Source organism: Malaclemys terrapin, chromosome 7 (genome assembly GCF_027887155.1).
Source record: "Malaclemys terrapin pileata isolate rMalTer1 chromosome 7, rMalTer1.hap1, whole genome shotgun sequence".
NCBI lineage: Eukaryota > Metazoa > Chordata > Testudines > Emydidae > Malaclemys > Malaclemys terrapin.
This window is the reverse complement of record NC_071511.1, coordinates 119,677,445-119,696,129: the sequence shown is the minus strand read 5'-3', so window position 1 is coordinate 119,696,129 and position 18,685 is coordinate 119,677,445. Positions and strand designations below refer to the sequence as shown.

The 18,685-nt window shown below is 46.3% G+C and overlaps 1 protein-coding gene across 9 annotated transcripts in view; it reads left to right on the top strand.

Moving 5' to 3' along the window:
- Positions 1-11,177: 11,177 nt before the first annotated feature.
- Positions 11,178-18,685, top strand: part of ADD3 (adducin 3) — a 169,314-nt gene continuing 161,806 nt past the window's right edge. For 3 of the 9 annotated variants that reach the window (XM_054033710.1, XM_054033708.1, XM_054033705.1), the window contains exon 1: positions 11,178-11,308. The gene's annotated coding sequence lies outside the window, so the exon portion shown is untranslated. Of the gene's footprint in view, positions 11,309-15,506; positions 15,700-18,685 lie in introns of those variants that run through there. The other 6 variants (XM_054033713.1, XM_054033709.1, XM_054033704.1 and 3 more) reach the window with 3 other exon arrangements.

Sequence of the window (18,685 nt, the reverse complement as noted above, 5' to 3'; positions counted from 1 at the left end):
CTCATTATAGATAAGGGACCAGCTGCAAAAATCCAAACTTGCTCCAATTTTCCTGTCCCTACTGAAAATCCACTGCATGTTTCTTATGTCACTTCACATTTGTGTCCTGCTGTACGTTCTTAGTTGTATTTGTGTAGCTACTGAAGCCTAATGTCTCTTCACGTCGCTATCTAATTTCTGTTCTAAGGAGTGGCAGCATAAACTGCAGTCTTGTACAGTACCATTTGGTGTCACCCTACTTCACACTTTTGGCACTGGGATCTATACCCAGGTCCCAGTTCAGCAAGGTACTGAAATCCCATTGGGACTACTCACATACTTTAAGTTAGGCACCTGCTTAAGTAACACTGAATCCAGACTTAAATGTTTAAATATTGATAAGTGCAAGTGTAGAAGGAAGGAGAACCAATTTAAACAAGGGTACACAAATAGACAGGTTCTAACTGGCTGATTGATAATCCTGTGGATACATGCAACAAAGCCACAATAAAATTCACTTTCCTGCTGAGAAAAATAGGGTCACCACCTCTTGGGAAACAAGTATTCATGATCAAAGAATCTCTGTAAAGTAAGCAAGCAAACAAAAAAAATGGTGTGTATATAAATATATATATGTGTATATAAATATATATACACAATACACATGTTTTCATGTGACATGTTGCATATGTTCATGCCAGTCCATTCTTGTGTGTGGAAACTGAGGGTGAAACCCAGGCCACAGTGAAATGAATGAGAGTTTTGCTATTGGCTTTAGTGGAACCAAGATTCCCCCTCAGAGATTATCAAAGACAAGCTTCTTATGAAGCCTGCTAATTATCCACTAGCTCGACCTTTATCACTAATCAAATCAACTGTAAATATATGCATTTTCTAGTTTAATCTATTCTATGTTCTATTTAACATCTTTCTAGATAGGTTACAAAACTATAATGGGCCAGATGCTCAGCTGATGTCAATCAGTGTAGTTCCCTTGAAATCAATGCCGATATTTACTATCTCTTCACCTCCCTTCTTTAGATAAACATCAGGAAATTCTGGATTTTCCTGCAAAAATCAGTGTTTGTTTCTCTGTACATTTTTGCCACCTCCCCTGCTACGCTGAAATTATGGGTTTTTTTTAACTTTTGTCAGATTACATATTTTGTAGCATACAAATTATTCAGTTTAATACTGTCATTATTGTTATGGAAGGTATTTAATTCCCCCCCCCTCGCCCATGTCTTATGTATTCTACTGAGTTAAATGGCTGCATCGGTTATGTCTGGTGGGTAGATTTGTGTGTCTCCTCCAATGGGAGCAGCTCATTTGAGTTATGACATCTTTGGAGCTGGATTAGGATCACTGTTCTACTCCCAACGAGGGAAAGGACTAAGTCTGAGAGTGGTTAAAACACATTTTAAAAAATTACCTGGACTTGTTGGACAAAGCAGAGCAAAGCATTTTAACTCCCTCACTGCACACATACACCTTAGCCACTGATCTGCTCCGTTGGAGTTTCCCTCTCCCAGCCCCTTAAATCGCCTGTTTGTGGCCACATTACCCTCCTCTTCCTACTGCCTGAGAGCAAAATGAAGACGTCACTCCAGGAGATCCCAGCATCACTGAAAAGTTATTCGCTGTAGGCTTGATCCTTCAAAATGCTGAACTCTCTGGCTCTAATTCAGTAAAAAAGTTAAGTGCAAGTACATGAGCACTCCCATTGACTTCTTGAGAATGACTTTGGATGGTTATCTGAGTATGTGCTCAGTGACTCCTAGCATCTAGAGCTATATTAAACTGATCACATGCTTAAATGTTTGCTGTGACGCTCAGCACCTAACAAGACTGAGACCTATTGGTCTGATCCTGCACCTCATAGAATTTTAATGACAAATCTGACTTTGGCGGTATAGGTTTGAACTCTAACCGGCTGAGAAGGAATTCACCCCTGACATTGACAGTCACTGGGCACATACTCAGTTAAACCCATCAGAAGTTTGTTTGGAGATATAGGGCCCTTGAAACTGTGATGAGCTAAAGGTCTTAGGTTGTGATTAGTAGATTGTAAAGGAAACTGCAGCTCTTTCTATGGTACATTACCAGTTTGTTAGCCTCCAAAGAATAAAGGATTTAAAATCTCTAAAAAGTGTTCACTCTTGTCATTGGAAATCACGCTAAAATATAGGCTTGAATTTTACTTACTTCAAATGGACTCTAGGAGTAGCATTTGAGTTATATGTGCAGAATCTGAAGTCAAGCATTACTTCTCATTGGAGCAAAACACTGCTATACGTTGTCTTAATGATAAAAAGAAGCAAAACTTTTCTTCACTATGAAAATAACATTTTAGGCAATACATCTATTTTTAAAAGCATTTCGCATATACTTATTTTCATCAAGTGATACATCAAAGATAATAAGAATTAGCTTACCCATAGGGCATTGTGCTTAAATGTATGCTCTAAGCTCAGCAAAGTTTTGTGCAGTGAGGTGTAACATCCAGGTCCCTGATGTATCCAGAGTAGGGCTGTCGATTAGCCACAGTTAACTCACGCAGTTAACTCAAAAAAATTAATCGCGATTAAAAAAATTAATTGTGATTAATTGCACTGTTAAACAATAGAATACCAATTGAACTTTATTACATATTTTTGGATGTTTTTCTACATTTTGAAATATATTGATTTCTATTACAACACAGAATACAGAGTGTACAGTGCTCACTTTATATTATTTTTTACTACAAATATTTGCACTGAAAAATGATAAACAAAAGAAATAATATTTTTCAATTCACCTCATACAAGTACTGTAATGCAATCTCTTTATCGTGAAAGTGTAACTTACAAATGTAGAGGTTTTTTTGTTACATAACTGCACTCAAAAACAAAACAATGTAAAACTTTAGCGCCTACAAGTCCACTCAGTCCTACTTCTTGTTCAGCCAATTGCTAAGACAAACAAGTTTGTTTACATTTACGGGAGATACTGCTGCCTGCTTCTTATTTACAATGTCACCTGAAAGTGAGAACATGCGTTCACATGGCACTTTTGTAGCCGGCATTGCAAGATATTTACATCTCAGATATGCTAAACATTCCTATGCTCCTTCATGCTTCAGCCAACATTCCAGAAGACATGCTTCCATGCTGATGATGCTTGTTAAAAAAAAAGTGCATTAATTAAATTTGTGACTGAACTCCTTGGGGGAGAATTGTATGTCCCCTGCTCTGTTTTACCCACATTCTGCCATATATGTCATGTTATAGCAGTCTCGGATGATGACTCAGCACATGTTCATTGTAAGAACACTTTCACAGCAGATTTGACAAAACGCAAAGAAGGTACCAATGTATGATTTCTAAAAATAGCTATAACACTCAACCCCAGGTTTAAGAATCTGAAGTGCCTTTCAAAATCTGATCGGGATGGAGTGTGGAGCATGCTTTCAGAAGTCTTAAAAGAACAACACTCCGATGCAGAAACTACAGAACCCAAATCACAAAAAAAAAAAAAAAGAAAGAAAGAAAGAAAATCAACCTGCTGGTGGCATCTGACTCAGATGATGAAAATGAACATACATCAGTCCACTCTGTTTTGGATCATTATCGAGCAAAACCCATCATCAGCATGGACACATGTCCTCTGGAATGCTGGTTGAAGCATGAAGAACATATGAATCTTTAGCGCATCTGGCACATAAATATCTTGTGATGCCGGCTGTAACAGTGCCATGTGAACGCCTGTTCTCATTTTCAGGTGACATTGTTAATAAGAAGCAGGCAGCATTATCTCCTGCAAATTGAACCAAACTTGTTTGTCTGAGCGATTGGCTGAAGTAGGACTGAGTGGACTTGAAGGCTCTACAGTTTTACATCATTTTATTTTTGAATGCTGTTATTTTTTGTACATGATTCTACATTTGGAAGTTCAACTTTCATGATAAAGAGATTGCACTACAGTACTTGTATTAGGTGAATTGAAAAATACTATTTCTCTAGTTTTTTACTGTGAAAATATTTGTAATAAAAAATAAATATAAAGTGAGCACTGTACAGTTTGTATTCTGTGCTGCAATTGAAATCAATATATTTGAAAGTGTAGAAAACATCAAAAAATATTTAAATAAATGGTATTCTATTATTAAGAGTGCAATTAATCATGGTTAATTTTTTTAATCACTCGATTAATCACGATTATTTTTTTCAATTGCTTGACAGCCCTATTCCAGAGTTAGCAAACCTGACTGCACCAGAATCATAGAATCATAAAATATCTGGGTTGGAAGGGACCTCAGGAGGTCATCTAGTCCAACCCCCTGCTCAAAGCAGGACCAATCCCCAACTAAATCATCCTAGCTAGGGCTTTGTCAAGCCTGACCTTAAAAACCTCTAAGGATGGAGATTCTACCATCTCCCTAGGTAAGCCATTCCAGTGCTTCACCAACCTCCTAGTGAAAAAGTTTTTCCTAATATCCAACCTAAACCTCCCCCACTGCAACTTGAAACCATTACTCCTTGTTCTGTCATCTGCTACAACTGAGAACAGTCTAGATCCATCCTCTTTGGAACCCCCTTTCAGGTAGCTGAAAGCAGCTATCAAATCCCCCCTCATTCTTCTCTTCTGCAGACTAAACAATCCCAGTTCCATCAGCCTCTCCTCATAAGTCATGTGCCCCAGCCCCTTAGTCATTTTTGTTGTCCTATGCTGGACTCTTTCCAATTTTTCCACATCCTTCTTGTAGTGTGGGGCCCAAAACTGGACACAGTACTCCAGATGAGGCCTCACCAATATCGAATAGAAGGGAATGATCACGTCCCTCGATCTGCTGGCAATGCCCCTACTTACACAGCCCAAAATGCTGTTAGCCTTCTTGGCAACAAGGGCACACTGTCGACTCATATCCAGCTTCTGTCAACTCATATCCTGTAACCCCAGGTCCTTCTCTGCAGAACTGCTGCCTAGCCATTCAGTCCCTCGTCCAGGACTGGCTCCAGGCACCAACCCAGCAAGCAGGTGCTTGGGGCGGCCAGCGGAGAGGGGTGGCATGTCCAGCTCTTCAACGGCAATTCGGCGGCGGGTCCCTCACTCCCTCTCGGAGCGAAGGACCAGCCGCCAAATTGCTGCCGAAAACTGAAGCAGCAGCGGTAGAGGGGATCGCGATCGCGGGTTTTTTTTGTTTTTTTTTCTTCTTTTTTTTTAATTTTTGCTGCTTGGGGCGGCAAAAATCCTGGAGCCGGCCCTGCCCTCGTCTATAGTAGTGCATGGGATTCTTCCGTCCTAAGTCTCCCTAGAGGGGAGACTTACTGCTATAGAGGACTGATGGTGATTTCAGCTGTCTCCTATGTTGAGTTTCTACAGAAGGCAGGATTAATTTACAGCAAACTCCAATACAAGCATGCTGGTATGAACCTCCTCATAGAGCCACTTAATCAACATCCATTCCAATGCCCTGCTCATAACTTTTTGCACCATAGGCTTCCCATGGGCACCCTGCTGCCCAGGTGCAGTACTAAATATGGCACACCCTTATTATGGGTGTTGCCTTCGTTCAGAATCATAGATCTCTTTCGATAGATAACTGCTAAAATGGTTTACTGTTGAACTGATATGAACTTTTGACTGAGTTTACATGTGCTGTGTTCATCAATGTGGATTCCTGGATGCAAAAAGAAGTATTGTGCTCCTAATACATTTATTGAATAATCTGAATCCTGGATTAGAGTAGCCTTTAAAAAATGTACTTTAAAAATGAATTTTTTTTTGCCAAAAATAACTACTATTTTGCCCGCATTATTAGAACAACAGGATGTTCTGTCCTGCCCTGAAGGGACAAAGAGGAAATGAGAACTATGTTTTTCTTACATGATCTGAGATACTATTCTTCTGGGCCAGTGCTGTGAACTAGTGGTACTGCTTTGAGAAAGACACGGGCTTGATTTTTTTTTTTTCCAATCTTGGTATTTTACTCCCTACAGGTCTGTTTCTGATTCTGCTCATACTGATGTTACACCAGTATAACTCTTTTTGACTTCAGAAGGATTGCTCCTCATTTACCCCACTGTAAATCAGATCCAATTAAGACAGGAGGCGTTGGAAGCACTGTAGAGGCAGCATGCTAGATCCTTGCTTGAAGAGATTACAGAATAGCTGTTTCAAATTTATAAAATGCAATTGATAGGCAACAGTGGAAGCAAGGGGGCATCCTTCCTGTCCTCTTTATCCATAGGAAGGGGTCTGTGGTTTGGAGGAAATGTGAAAGTAATGATTTGTACATTTGTGGTCTGTTATACTAAAGTTTGACAGGAAACACTTAGGACTTGATCTGGGAAAAAGTAAATCAGCTCTCTATGGTACTTACATAGACCCCATTAATGTAGTATCTGAACCCCTCACAGTCCTTAGTGTATTTATCTTCATCACACCTACGTCTCCCCAAAAGCCCAGGAAGAAATCTGGGCTCTGCAGGAGCGGGGAAAGGGAGAGCCCAAGCAGCAAATTCCAGAGGCAAAGGGCCTTCACCAGAAATATCCTGCTAGCCGCTATCTTCCTTTTAAACCAAGAAGACTCCAGATAAAGGAGACGCCATAGATCTCAGCTGTGGCAATGTACGATGGGGAGAGAGGCAACCCCTCAAGTAACCAAGCCCCTAACCATTTAATTTTATAAATTAAACCCAGCACCATGAATTCCACCTTGAAGCCCATTGGAAACCAGAGCAGTGTGTAATATGCTCTGAGGGCGAAACTTCATTTAATAAGTGATCTACCAAATGCAGCAAAGCTGTGATTTCTGAATGGCTTCCACACAGCGCCCATCCATAGAGCATTACAGCAATCTGGTCTCCAGGTGACAAAGGCATGGATCCCTCTGGCAAGATCTCATGCTGGAAAATAGTGGTTGTATACTTCTCAGCTATCGCTATTGCTGGTGCTTGGGTGTCTAGTACTCCGCATCCAGGAAACGTCATTCTGATTTGGCTAAAACAATATGCACTGGTTTGTAGAAGCTCAGTGTTCACCCGAGAGACACCTCTCAGATCCCCCTGACGATGGCTGCCTTTATATGACCATTAGTAATGACGTCAGGAGAGGGATCGTGCTTGGGGAGCTTTTGAGGTCATTTGTGCAGGGAGAACACACAGCACCATTACTGTTTGGCAGTTTGCCATACGGCTGTTGAAGCTGTAATGACTTCAAAAGAAACCAGAAAACAGAAGAGATGGATTGAGGACACAATGCCCTTGATTGGGGGAAAAAAAAGGCACCCAAGAAACCTGATAGTAATTTCTTTTTCATTGTACTAGAGTAATTCTGCAAGAATGTCCCCTGAGCTGCCTCCTAAACCACAGCTGTGTGAGGAATTATCCAGCTCTTTGCTGAAGTAACTCTTTACAAAAATCCATGTAGGTCATTAAAGTGCTAATTTTTTTTTTTTTTTGATGAATCTCTGAGCAATGCTCTGATTATCTCTCCCTGGGGAATGAAGAACTCAACATGAGATCCATGCCACTCCCTCCTCCTTTCCTGGAGCACTCTCCAGACTGGCTTGGCATAAAGCAGAGAAGCAAATGTATGTGACCTGGCCAAGTTTCTAATGAATAGCTCAGCTCCGTCCACTGATTAGACACACGGGTTGTACAGCGTAAAAGGGTTTCAGCACCACATAAAGTGGCAGAGCATTCCTAAGAAAGGTGAATACTGTAATTGCCTTTTGGATTTTTTTAAATACATTTTGCTGAATACAGAAAATGTGCCAGGAAAGAATGTCACTGACAGCAAAAAAAAAAAAAAAGGAGAAATGGGAGTTAACTCCCAAGGAAGTCTTACAGCTGTATTTATTCTGACTAGATTATTACTGGACTCTGTGATGATATGCTGCTATCTCAGTCTACAATGGTTTTGATTTGTTTCACTTGTCAAGGTTTTTGAACTTTGAGTCTGAACCTCAAAGAAGATCACTTCTGGCTGGAAGACTCTATTACCAGTTCCTTTTATTCTGGATCAAGCTGTTGCATTTCCCACACAAAGCCGAAACAATTATTTTTCCTGGTATAATACATTCCTTCTATCCTCCAACTGGACAGAGATAGCTATAAAAGATCTCTATTTACTGCATCACCCAAAGGATTCATTGCATAACATGGAACTTGCTAAACTAGAATGGGTCAAGTTTAGCTAATCTGTGTTGCCCTATGACAAATCCTTATATGGAAGGAGCAAAACCTCCATAATATAACTAACTGTGAAATTCTATACCATGCAGGGAAAGTTTCTTCTTGGGCTCTGCTTATAATCAGCCTATGTCCTGAATAATTAGCATTGGTCATCCCTGTAACTTTGTTCCCCAGCTAATATAGCTGCAGAAGCTATCTTATGCACAAGAGATGCAATTTCGTCCTACAGTAAAAACCCAAGCAAGGACCTCCACAATACTTAAGCCCCACTGTGGGGCTGCCTACATGTGAGAGGGATGCCTCTGAAAATCAGTTTTAGGGGACTTGATCAAGGTCACACAGGAAGTCTGTGTCTCAGCCTGTAATATAATCTGATTCCCAGCCTACTGCTTTAATCACAAAACCATCCTTATACTCATAACCATGATTGAACTTTTGCATTTCTCAAGTTTTTCATGGTCAAAGTTGGAATTTTAATATTTTATAAACATAGGAATTTGCAGTTGATTTATTTTATTTTTAAGGACAAAATAAAAAGGGAGGAAATAAATGTGCAAGATGCGAAGATATTATTTTGCACAATTCCATAAATTGTACACTGCATTACTCGATGAGTATGCAAAAACCCTCACTACTTCAAAACCGTACAGAACAGCAGGTGAGCTCTATATTGTATACGTATATATATTTACTGTCCATGCCAAAAGTTGATTTTAATTGCTTGTAACTTTAAAATATGTAAATGTTTTATATTAATTTTTAAATATATAAAGTTATTTTAAACATGTTTCAAACTTCTCTCTATATATTCATTGTACTTATATGCCTCATTAATGCAGTATCTTAGCATCCCATTGGGATCTAGCCACATGGGAAATTAGAAGTTTTTGTCCTTCATCCTACAGTTTTGTATGTGAGTAATTTTACACATGAGCTGTCCCATTGATTTTAATGGGCACTTGTGCATGTTTGCAAGAATGAGACCTTTAAGAGCAGCTATTTTTATGTCCCATGTATAAAAAGTCTCATTTTTTTAAAAGCATGAAGAGTATATATTTTCCACCACTCAAAATGGCTGGTGGATATTGCTCAAACTTTCAAAAAACAAAATAAAACAAAACAAAAATTTAGTTTGAGAGACATCATAGACAATTTCAGCCCCAAACTAGAAATTTGAGAAAGTTATAAGCAACTGAAAATGGGGTTATAGTAAAGGCTACATTATCATTTCAACTACAGAGCCTTTTCTATAACGAGAATATTCACATATCATGCACATTCCTTATACATTTCACCACTCTGTCTTTTTTGTGTGCCTCCCCATAATGTCACCACTTTTGGTACCAGAGCCTTCTCCTCTGCAGCTCGTTCCATCTGGAACAGCCTTCGGCTGTCTTTCAGCTTCATCAACTCTCTATCTCGTTTCAAATTTAATCTCAAAACTTTTCTCCCTATGCCTCTTAATGTCTTTCTCTCTTTACTATTGTGTAACACACTGTTTCTCAAAGACCGGTCCGTGGACCGGTGCTGGTCCATGCTAGCTTCCTTACTGGTCCCAGAGATTTCCCTGACACAGTTTAGGAAGGCAGCAAGTGAGACTCTGGTATCAAAAGGTTGAGAAACACTGTAGCATATTGCAGATCACACGTATATTACGTAGGTAACTATTTTTATTATTAAATCTATAATTGCTTATGTCCATAAGTAGGGGCTTACCAAATTCACGACTGTGAAAAACGAGTCACAGACCATGAAATCTAGCTATTGGGGGGGGGGGGGCAGTATTGCCACCCTTATTTCTGTGCTGCCTTCAGAGCTAGGCAGCCAGAAAGTGGCAGCTGCCAGCCAGGTGCCCAGCTCTGAAGTGGGGATGGCATAGTATGGGGGGGTCATCACTTTTGGGGAGCCCTGGACCAGCCTTATGAGTGTGTGATGTGGGCAACCGCCCAGGATGCCTTGGTGGGGGGGCACCATAGTCATCCCCCCCCCACACAGCTAAGGATCCGTCCTTTAACCCCTGAGCACTGTGCCTGGAGCCAGGGAGGGGCAGGGCTGCGGGCACCCTGGCCGTGGCCTCTGTCCATGCACTGGGCTCCAGCTGCTAGTCCTGACTGGACTGGGAAGGGACAAGACTTCCTCTTCCCCTGAACAGGTTACACCCACATCCGGGAACTCCTCCCAGCTGCAGGAAGCTGCGGCTGCTGACTGGGAGCCCAGCTCTGAAGGTAGCACCACCACAAGCAACAATGCAGAAGTGCGAGTGACAATATCATATCATGCCACCCTTACTTCTGTGCTGCTGGCAGCTGCACTGCCTTCAGAACTGGGCTCCCGGCCAGCTGCCGCTATTCTCTGGCCGCCCAGCTCTGAAGGCAGCACCACCATCAGCAGCAGCGCAGAAGTAAGGGTGGCAATACTGTAGCCTTGCAACCCCCACACAACCTGCTTTTGGGTCAGGACCCCTTCTGTTATCACATCGTGATATTTCAGATTTAAATATCTGAAATCGTGAAATTTAAGATTTTTAAAGTCCTATGACTGTGACATTTATCAAAATGGGACTGTGAATGTGGTAGGGCCCTATCCATAAGGCAATTCATTCACATGGAAGATGCTACATATTATTGTTTATTGTTATTCCCTGGAACTTCATTGCACTGTCACTATTCTTTCCCCATGCACAGTATTTAACAAGTAAAGATGGCAAGGAAAATATTCAGGCAGAATATATGGCAGTTTATAACGTTTATCTGAAGAGTAGCAAAGATTCTTTCGAAAGTGGGCAATTCCAGCTTTTCACTGAGTCATGGTCAAGCTTTTACTCAATTACTCACTTAATATTAACCTTGACCTCCTCTGTTTATGCCATTTTCCCAGTCCAACCTCCTACTGTTTCCCGTATTTTGGGAAGAGGCAACAGGGGCGGGAGGAGCGGAGGAGAATCATGTCTCTTTAAGAAAAATGCTTCTTTGCTCCTGCCAGCGCCTAGTGGTAATATAGAGCCTCTCTAGTAAGTAACACACTTTACTATCCTCCAGCTTTGGAGTTGCTGCAGTGTGTCTGTGCAGCACTGCAGAATCCCCACCTACAGAAGGAAAAAACACACACACACAGACATTGGTCAAACAGGAAGCCCTGGACGGCCGTTTGGTAAGTAAACTAGCAAATCTTGTATCCATTTCTTAAACAAATATGTAAAAGGTGGGGCGGAGGGGGGATGGGAAAGGTTGTTCACACACATTTGAAATAGATTATGCTGCATGCTGTTTTCTGCCGCTCTCCCTGTGTCTCTCAACTGCTGGAGAGACAACTCCCCCTTGTCTGCCCTCAAAGCACTTTTTGCAGTGTTAATCAGCGTAAACTTCCATGCAACAAGGAATTTGGGAAGAGGGAGATTTTTTTTAAAGAGAGAAATATCCAGTTTTTTCTTCCGATCGCAGAGCCAAACATGGCAAGTCAACTCAAACGACATAATGCCATCATGTGGCTGGCAAAATCCCCATGTCCTAAAGCATCAAAAGGATGTGCTGATTTTTTTTTTCAATTATCTGAAATAATCTGGGGGTGAAGGAGAGAATAAAGGGGAGTTGAGCTCTACACACCCAGATCTTTGGGTCAGCAATCGGAGGGGCGGGGGGGGGGGAGAAAGAGAAACTGGGGGAAGATCGGTATGCCAGGACAAGCCTTATGCTTTACTCCACCCCCCAAAATACAAGAGGGTTGGGGGAGTTTGCACCATCCTGTGAGGGAGGATGGAGCGAGTACTGAGTGCTGGGGGAAGGAAGTGTGGGTGTGCTGGTGTCTGTGTGAGTGGTATCTGTGCATGCGGGAGATGGAAAGAGTTGTACATGGAGGAAATGGAGTGCAGTGTGTGTATGCTGGGTGTGAGCTGTGTGTGGAGGAATAAAATTGCGAGAAATGGATTGAATTTGGGGGAAGGCAGAAAGGTGCCTGGGGAAATCATTCGAATTGTGGGCAGGGCCTGGACGGTGCCGGGGTCAAATGGGTTGAATTTGGAGTGGGGAAATGAAGTTTGTATGGGGGAAATGAAATTAGATAGGGTGGAGGGATTGATTCAATATATGGGGATAGAGTGTGAATCGGAGAAATGGGAGAGAAATTAAGCGAATTGACGGCAGGGTGAAAGCTGGATTGAGGAACTGAGTTGTGTGTGGGGGAAATGGGGTAACAGTGGAGTTTTTAGGGGGCATGGAGTAAGCGGTAGGAATAAAATGGGTTGGGGTAATTGAAGGTGGTGTGCAATGAGGAGTAGGAATTAACTGGGTGGGGGTAGTTGCAGGGCCAGGGGGAATGGAGGGGTAGGAACTGACATAGGGGTAATGGGCAATGGATGCATAGGAATTAAGTGAGGGGTGTGGGTAATGCAGGGGATTGAGGGGCAATAGAAGAGTAGGAATTAATTGGTGGTAGGGCAATGAAGAGGCAAGAATTAATTGGGGCATAGGGGCACTGCAGGGGTGGAGAGGGCCTGGAGGGGCAATGCAGGGGCTGGGGGGGGGCATGCAGGGGTGGAGGGGTTCAGGCAATGCAGGAGCTGGGGGGCAATGCAGGGGTGGAGGGGTTCAGGCAATGCAGGAGCTGGGGGGCAATGCAGGGGTGAAGGGGTTCAGGCAATGCAGGAGCTGGGGGGCATGCAGGGGTGGAGGGGTTCAGGCAATGCAGGAGCTGGGGGCAGGAAGAGCAGTGTAGGTGGTGGAGGGATTGGGGCAATGCAGGTGCTGGGGGGGGGACTGGAGGAGCAAAGCAGGGGGTGGAGGGCCTGGAAGGGTGGGGCAATGGAGGAGTAGGAATTAACTGGATGATAGGGGCAATGCAGGGGCTGAGGGGGAGTCTGGAGGAGCAATATAGGGGGTGGAGGGATTAGGGCAGTGCTGGTGCTGGGGGATGGTCTGGAGGAGCAATGCAAGGGGTGAATGGCCTGGGGGATGGTGGGGCAATAGAGGAGCAGGAATTAACTGGTGGTAAGGACAGGGCCGGCTTTAGGAAGTGCGGGGCCCAATTCGAACATTTTTGGCGGGGCCCCAAAAAAAAACATGTAAAAAAAAGCCTTTCATTTCTTCCATGTATTATTTACTTTCCATAACTATATAAATAATAAAATTATATATTATGTACATTGCATCATATATGCTGTTGATCGGTTATTAATGAGCTCCGTTTCACATGTGTGGGTCCCCTTCACTCCTGGGCGTGTGCTAGGGTGACCAGATGTCCCGATTTTATAGGGACAGTCCCGATTTTGGGGTCTTTTTCTTTTATAGGCTCCTATTACCCCCCACCCCCTGTCCCGATTTTTCACACTTGCTGTCTGGTCACCCGGTGTGCACATGTGTGGATCCCAGCTGCTCCCTGCCCCCCTCATTGAAGCAGGTGTGCAGGGTTACTGCCCTGGGAACTGCAGGGCACCAGTGGACATGGGGCTGGCTGGAGGCAGGGCAGGGGCTGATTGGAGGTAGGGTCTGGCTGCAGGCAGGGCAAGGAGTGCGGGGCTGGCTGGAGACAGGGGTGTGTGGGGTGGGCTGGCTGGCTTCAGGCAGGGCCGCAGGGGGGTGCGGCATGGGTTGGCAGGGCTGGAGACAGAGGGACTGGCTGGCTTCAGGAAGGGGGGTGTGGCAGGGGTTGGCTGCAGGCAGGGCAGAGGGTGTGGGGCTGGCTGGAGACAGGGACTGGCTGCGGGCAGGGCAGGGGGTGCGGGGCTGGCTAGAGACTGGCTGGCTGCACCCAGGGGGTGTGGGGCTGGCTGCAGACAGGCTGGCTGCGGGCAGGGAAGGGGGTGCGGGGCTGGTGTGGGCAGGGATGGGTGTGGGGCTGGCTGGCTTCGGGCAGGACTGCAGGGGGGTGCGGCAGGGGTTGGCTGGAGGCAGGGCAGGGGGTGAGGCAGGGGCTGACTGTGGGCGGGGGTGCAGGGCTGGCTGCAGGCAGGGTGGGGGGGCGGGGCTGGTGCGGGCAGGGCAGGGGGTGCAGGGCTGATGCAGGCAGGGCTGGCTGGAGACAGGGGCTGGCTGCGGGCAGGGCAGGGGGTGCGGGGCCGGTGCGGGCAGGGGGTGCAGCAGAGGCATCTGGAGCCCCGGCCCTTTAAATAGCCCCCGGAGCCCCCGCTATACCAGGGCTTTGGGGGCTATTTAAAGGGCCTGGGGCTCCCCTGCTTCCACCGCCCCAGCCCTTTCAATAGCTGCGGGAACCCTGGGGAAGCGGCGGGGCTCCAGCGGCTATTTAAAGGGCTGAGGCAGTAGAAGCAATGGGAGCCCTGGACTTTTTAAATAGCCCCCAGAGCCCCGCAGCCCTACCCCAGGGCTCCAGCAGTGGGGCTCTGGTGCAGTTTAAAGGTCCTGGGGCTCCAGCCCATGCTGGGAGCCCCAGGCCCTTTAAATTGCCCCCTGGGGAAGCCGGGCCACCCCGGTACGGCGCACTGGCTCTTGCCGGTATGCTGTGCCGGGGCTTGGGTGCGGGGCCCTCTTAGGCGCGGGGCCCGATTCAGGGGAATTGGTTGAATTGGCCTAAAGCCGGCCCTGGGTAAGGACAATGCATGGGGCTGAAGGTGGTGGGGCAATGGAGAGGAAAGAATTAACTGTGGTGGAGGGGTTGGGGCAATGCACGGGGGCTGGAGAGCCTGGTGGGGGGCGGTGGGGCAATAGAGGAGCAGGAATTAACGGGTGGTAAGGGCAAGGCAGGGACTGGAGGTGGTGGGGCAATGGAGAGGAAAGAATTAACTGCGGTGAAGGGTTTGGGGCAATGCACGGGGGCTGGAGGGGCAATGCAGGGGCTGGAGAGACTGGTGGGGCGATGGAGGAGCAGGAATTAACTGGTGGTAAGAGGAAGGGCAATGCAGGGGCTGGAGGTGGTGGGGCAATGGAGAGGAAAGAATTAACTGCGGCGGAGGGGTTGGGGCAATGCACGGGGGCTGGAGGGGCAATGCGGGGAGCACTCGGGGATGGAGGAGCAGGATTAATGAGGGGCAGGGGTAATGCAGCTGGCTCAGGGGAGGACGTGCGGCCCCCAGGCAGCCGCTCGCCAGCCGGGGGTGGAGGGGCGAAGGCCCCAGCGATCTGCGCTGTGTGTATGTGTGGGGAAGGCTGTGAGAGGTCACAATTAACGGGCTGGGTAGGGGCCAGCGAGGGGGGCGGGAAGAGGCGGGAGCGAGGGGCGGAGCAGCCCCGCCCCACCGGCTCCGTCATGGCAGAGCCCCGCCTCCCTGCTCCCCCGCCGCCGGCCGACAATAACAGACAGCCCCTGCGCCCCTCCCCCCAGCTCGGCTCCTCAGCCCGGCCCGGGGCGCTGAGCCGGGAGAGATTCAAACGCGGCCGAACGTTGGCGGCGGCCGCGGCGGGGCGGGGCGGGGCGGGCGCGAGCGAGCCAATGGGGGTGGGGCCGCTGCCAGATAGGGAGCCGCCAGCGCGGGCTGCGGGAGGCGGAGCCCAGGTGTCCCTTCCTGCCACATCCGGAGCGGAGCCGCCCCGCCCCCGAGGTGCGCGGTAGCCGAGCAGCGGCGGGGCACGCACAAAGGCGCGCTCGCTCCTGAGGTAAACAAACGTCTCGCTCCTGGTCCCGGTCCTGGGGGGCGATTCAACACCCGCTCCCGCCGCTGGGCTGGCCGGCCGGGGCGCCATGTGACCCCCCCCCGCGCATAGACTGTTCTGTCCCTGGGGGATGCTCCCGCAGCTGGGGTGCGTGTGGGGCGCCGTTGGGAGGGCGGCAGCGGGGTAGCAGCGGGGGGGAGGGCGGCGGCTGCTGCATCACTATCACCGCCCCGTGCTTATCCCTCCCCCATCTGCGGGGGGCGTTCACATGGTTACACGCCCCGCGTGGGAGGCGCTGTGCCCTGCTCTGTGGGGAGGGGGGTGCCTGGGAAGCCTGTGGGGCTGGGGGGGGGGAGCGTTTCAAGGGGGGCGCCTAGAGAGGCACTTCACACTGGTCTATCCCACCACGGGGCAGATGCTTCCCCCCATTAGCTCTGTGGGGTGTTTGCCTGGGAAGTCAGCAGGGCTGGGGTGAGGGTTTCATAGTGTGGACGGGTGGGGTGTGAGTTATTGGGCATCGCATGTGGAGATCCCCCTTAACGAGGGTGTGAGTCAAACTCTTCCTGTGGCTTTTCCCTCATTCGGTCCTGGGAGCTGGTTACCCTAAAATCCAGCCGGGCTGTGTGTCCTGGGTGTGTTTTGTGTTGTGTTGGGGTGGATGCTTGGGTGAGAAGGATGTCTTTTGGAGGGGGGAGAGGAGAGAAGTGGGGCTTTATGGCTCATCAAAATGTAGTTCAAAACATTGGCTCACAACCCCAGTTGGTTCAAATGAATGTGAATGAGGATGGTTGGTTTGTGGGTATTCATCTTGGGGTGGGTGGAATTGTTTCTGGGGCTGTTGCAATTTGAATGAGGAAATCCTAAATAAAAAGGAGGTATCTAAATGTCTGAAACATACCGAACCAGCTTCCTTCGCGTTCCTTTATAAAATAATCTAAAGTCTCTTTCCCTCCTGTTTCTTCCCAATTGAGTGTTATGTCGGGATAGATCTTATGCAAGCATGTTGTGTTTACGTGTATATGTGCACCCTGTTGGGCTATGTAAATAAGTGGACTGAAAGGATTACTTGATGCCAACAGTATTTAGGGGAAAAGAGCATATCACTGTGAATTGGCTGATCTAGGTTCCCTTGTACCCTCTGTAATTGTAAAACCTTTGCTCGCTCTATTGCTTCCATTGAGGCACCTTGTAAGTATAAGAACTTAGTAGTTGCCCATGGGCCATAGCCACCACTTTCACAGGTGTGAATGAATCATTTCCCATCCATATTCAGAAAAAGAAGTGGTATTCATGTGGTCCCTCCCCCATTCTTGTTAGGCTGAGTAATATGCTAGAGGTTGGAATGAAATTGTTACTTTCATAGATATGAGTGTTACAGGGCTAATGTGGAACTTTCCCTCACTGAGGGAGTTTTCCCGGACAGGAGCTGCCGATAGAAGTGTCTTTCTCTCTTTACTGCAATGCTGATCTAAAAAAAAGTTTAGGATTTAGATAAAATATAATCTGTGTTTGGGAAAAATGCTATATCAATATGTTGAGAGGCTTTAAACTATAAAATATTATCTTGAAAATATCTATAGTGATGGGTAACTTTGGAGAGCTTCTAGGTCTGTATCTAGGAGAAACTTTTCTAAACCTATGTGAGTAGTAGTTCTTATTACTTAAACTTAGCAGCAACTTTTTCATTGGCATGGATACAGAGATCTTAAAAATTCTATTATATTATGTATAGGTTCTTATACTCATCACCATAGTATCTGAATGCCTTCCAGTAGTGCATTAAGTGTGACTAATATCTGTCATGTGTGGTTCATTTTCTCTCATCCCCTCCCCAGGGGGAGAACTGTGTGTGTAGAGCAGTGTTTTGGTAGGGTTTGGAATCTCATTTATTTTTAAACAGAGAAGGAAAGGTCAAAGTATGCCTGACATTTGGAGTGCAAGGTCATGAGGTTTATGATGGTCCTTGGTTCCTGTAGGGGTTTGTTCCACAGTCTCAGCTTGGACCCCAAGAAAGCTCTGGCTCCTCCAGGCCAGAAGTTTCACTGTGCCTGAGGAGTGGATATGTCAGCCCTGGTCTTCATTGCAGAGCTCTAGGCAATCTTTTAAATATATTGGGACCACTAGCCCATTGAGTACCTTTGAATATAAGTACAGAGACTTGAACTTGACCAGAGATTCTATGGGAAGCTACTCTAGAGCACTCCTAAAGTAGGAACTGAATTGGCCGGCTATGGGTGTGTGTCTTCAACCAAAGGAGACTGAATAGTTTACAATTATGGTGCAAAATGCTTTCCTCTGCCTACTAGTTCATGTTGTCATACTCAGCTCTAGCTTCTACCAGCTCTTTCTTCATCTGTGATCTGATCTTGTCCAAGCATTGAACTATCTTGGTGGTAGTGCTACAGTTGTGTGGGGGTGAAAGAAAGGTAGAGCTGTGTGTAATCCACTTAGTGCCGGTACCGTAGTTTATGGCATTTTACCTGTTCTCCTAGTGGCTGGAGATAAATGTTGAATAGGACTGGAGAGAGAATTGATCCATGTGGGACTTGACAAGTGAAGGGTCTAGTGGCAGAGGCATAGTGACCCATTATGATTCTTGGATTTAAATTATTTTAGTGTATTCTGCTGGACCTCTGCCACCTCTCTTAAGTAGAACAGAAGTTTCTTATGGTCAACAGTGTTGAGTGCTATAGAAAGGTCCAGGAGGATGAAAATGGATGGCTGCCCATCATCCGTTAACAGCAGGAGATCATCCTTCAGTGCCACTAAAGCTGTTTCTCTCCCATGTCCTAGCCTGAATCCAGATTTGTGCCAGTTCTAGGATATTGACTTCAACTAACTGAGCTTGTAGTTGGCCTTTGGCTTGGTCCTCTGAGCTTGCTCAGAAATTAGTTTGATCCCGGGCAGTAGCTAGCTAGAACTGATGTGTCCGTGTGGGTTTCTTCAGTGTCTGTCATGCTATTGCATGTTTGAAGGAGGAAGGGAAGAT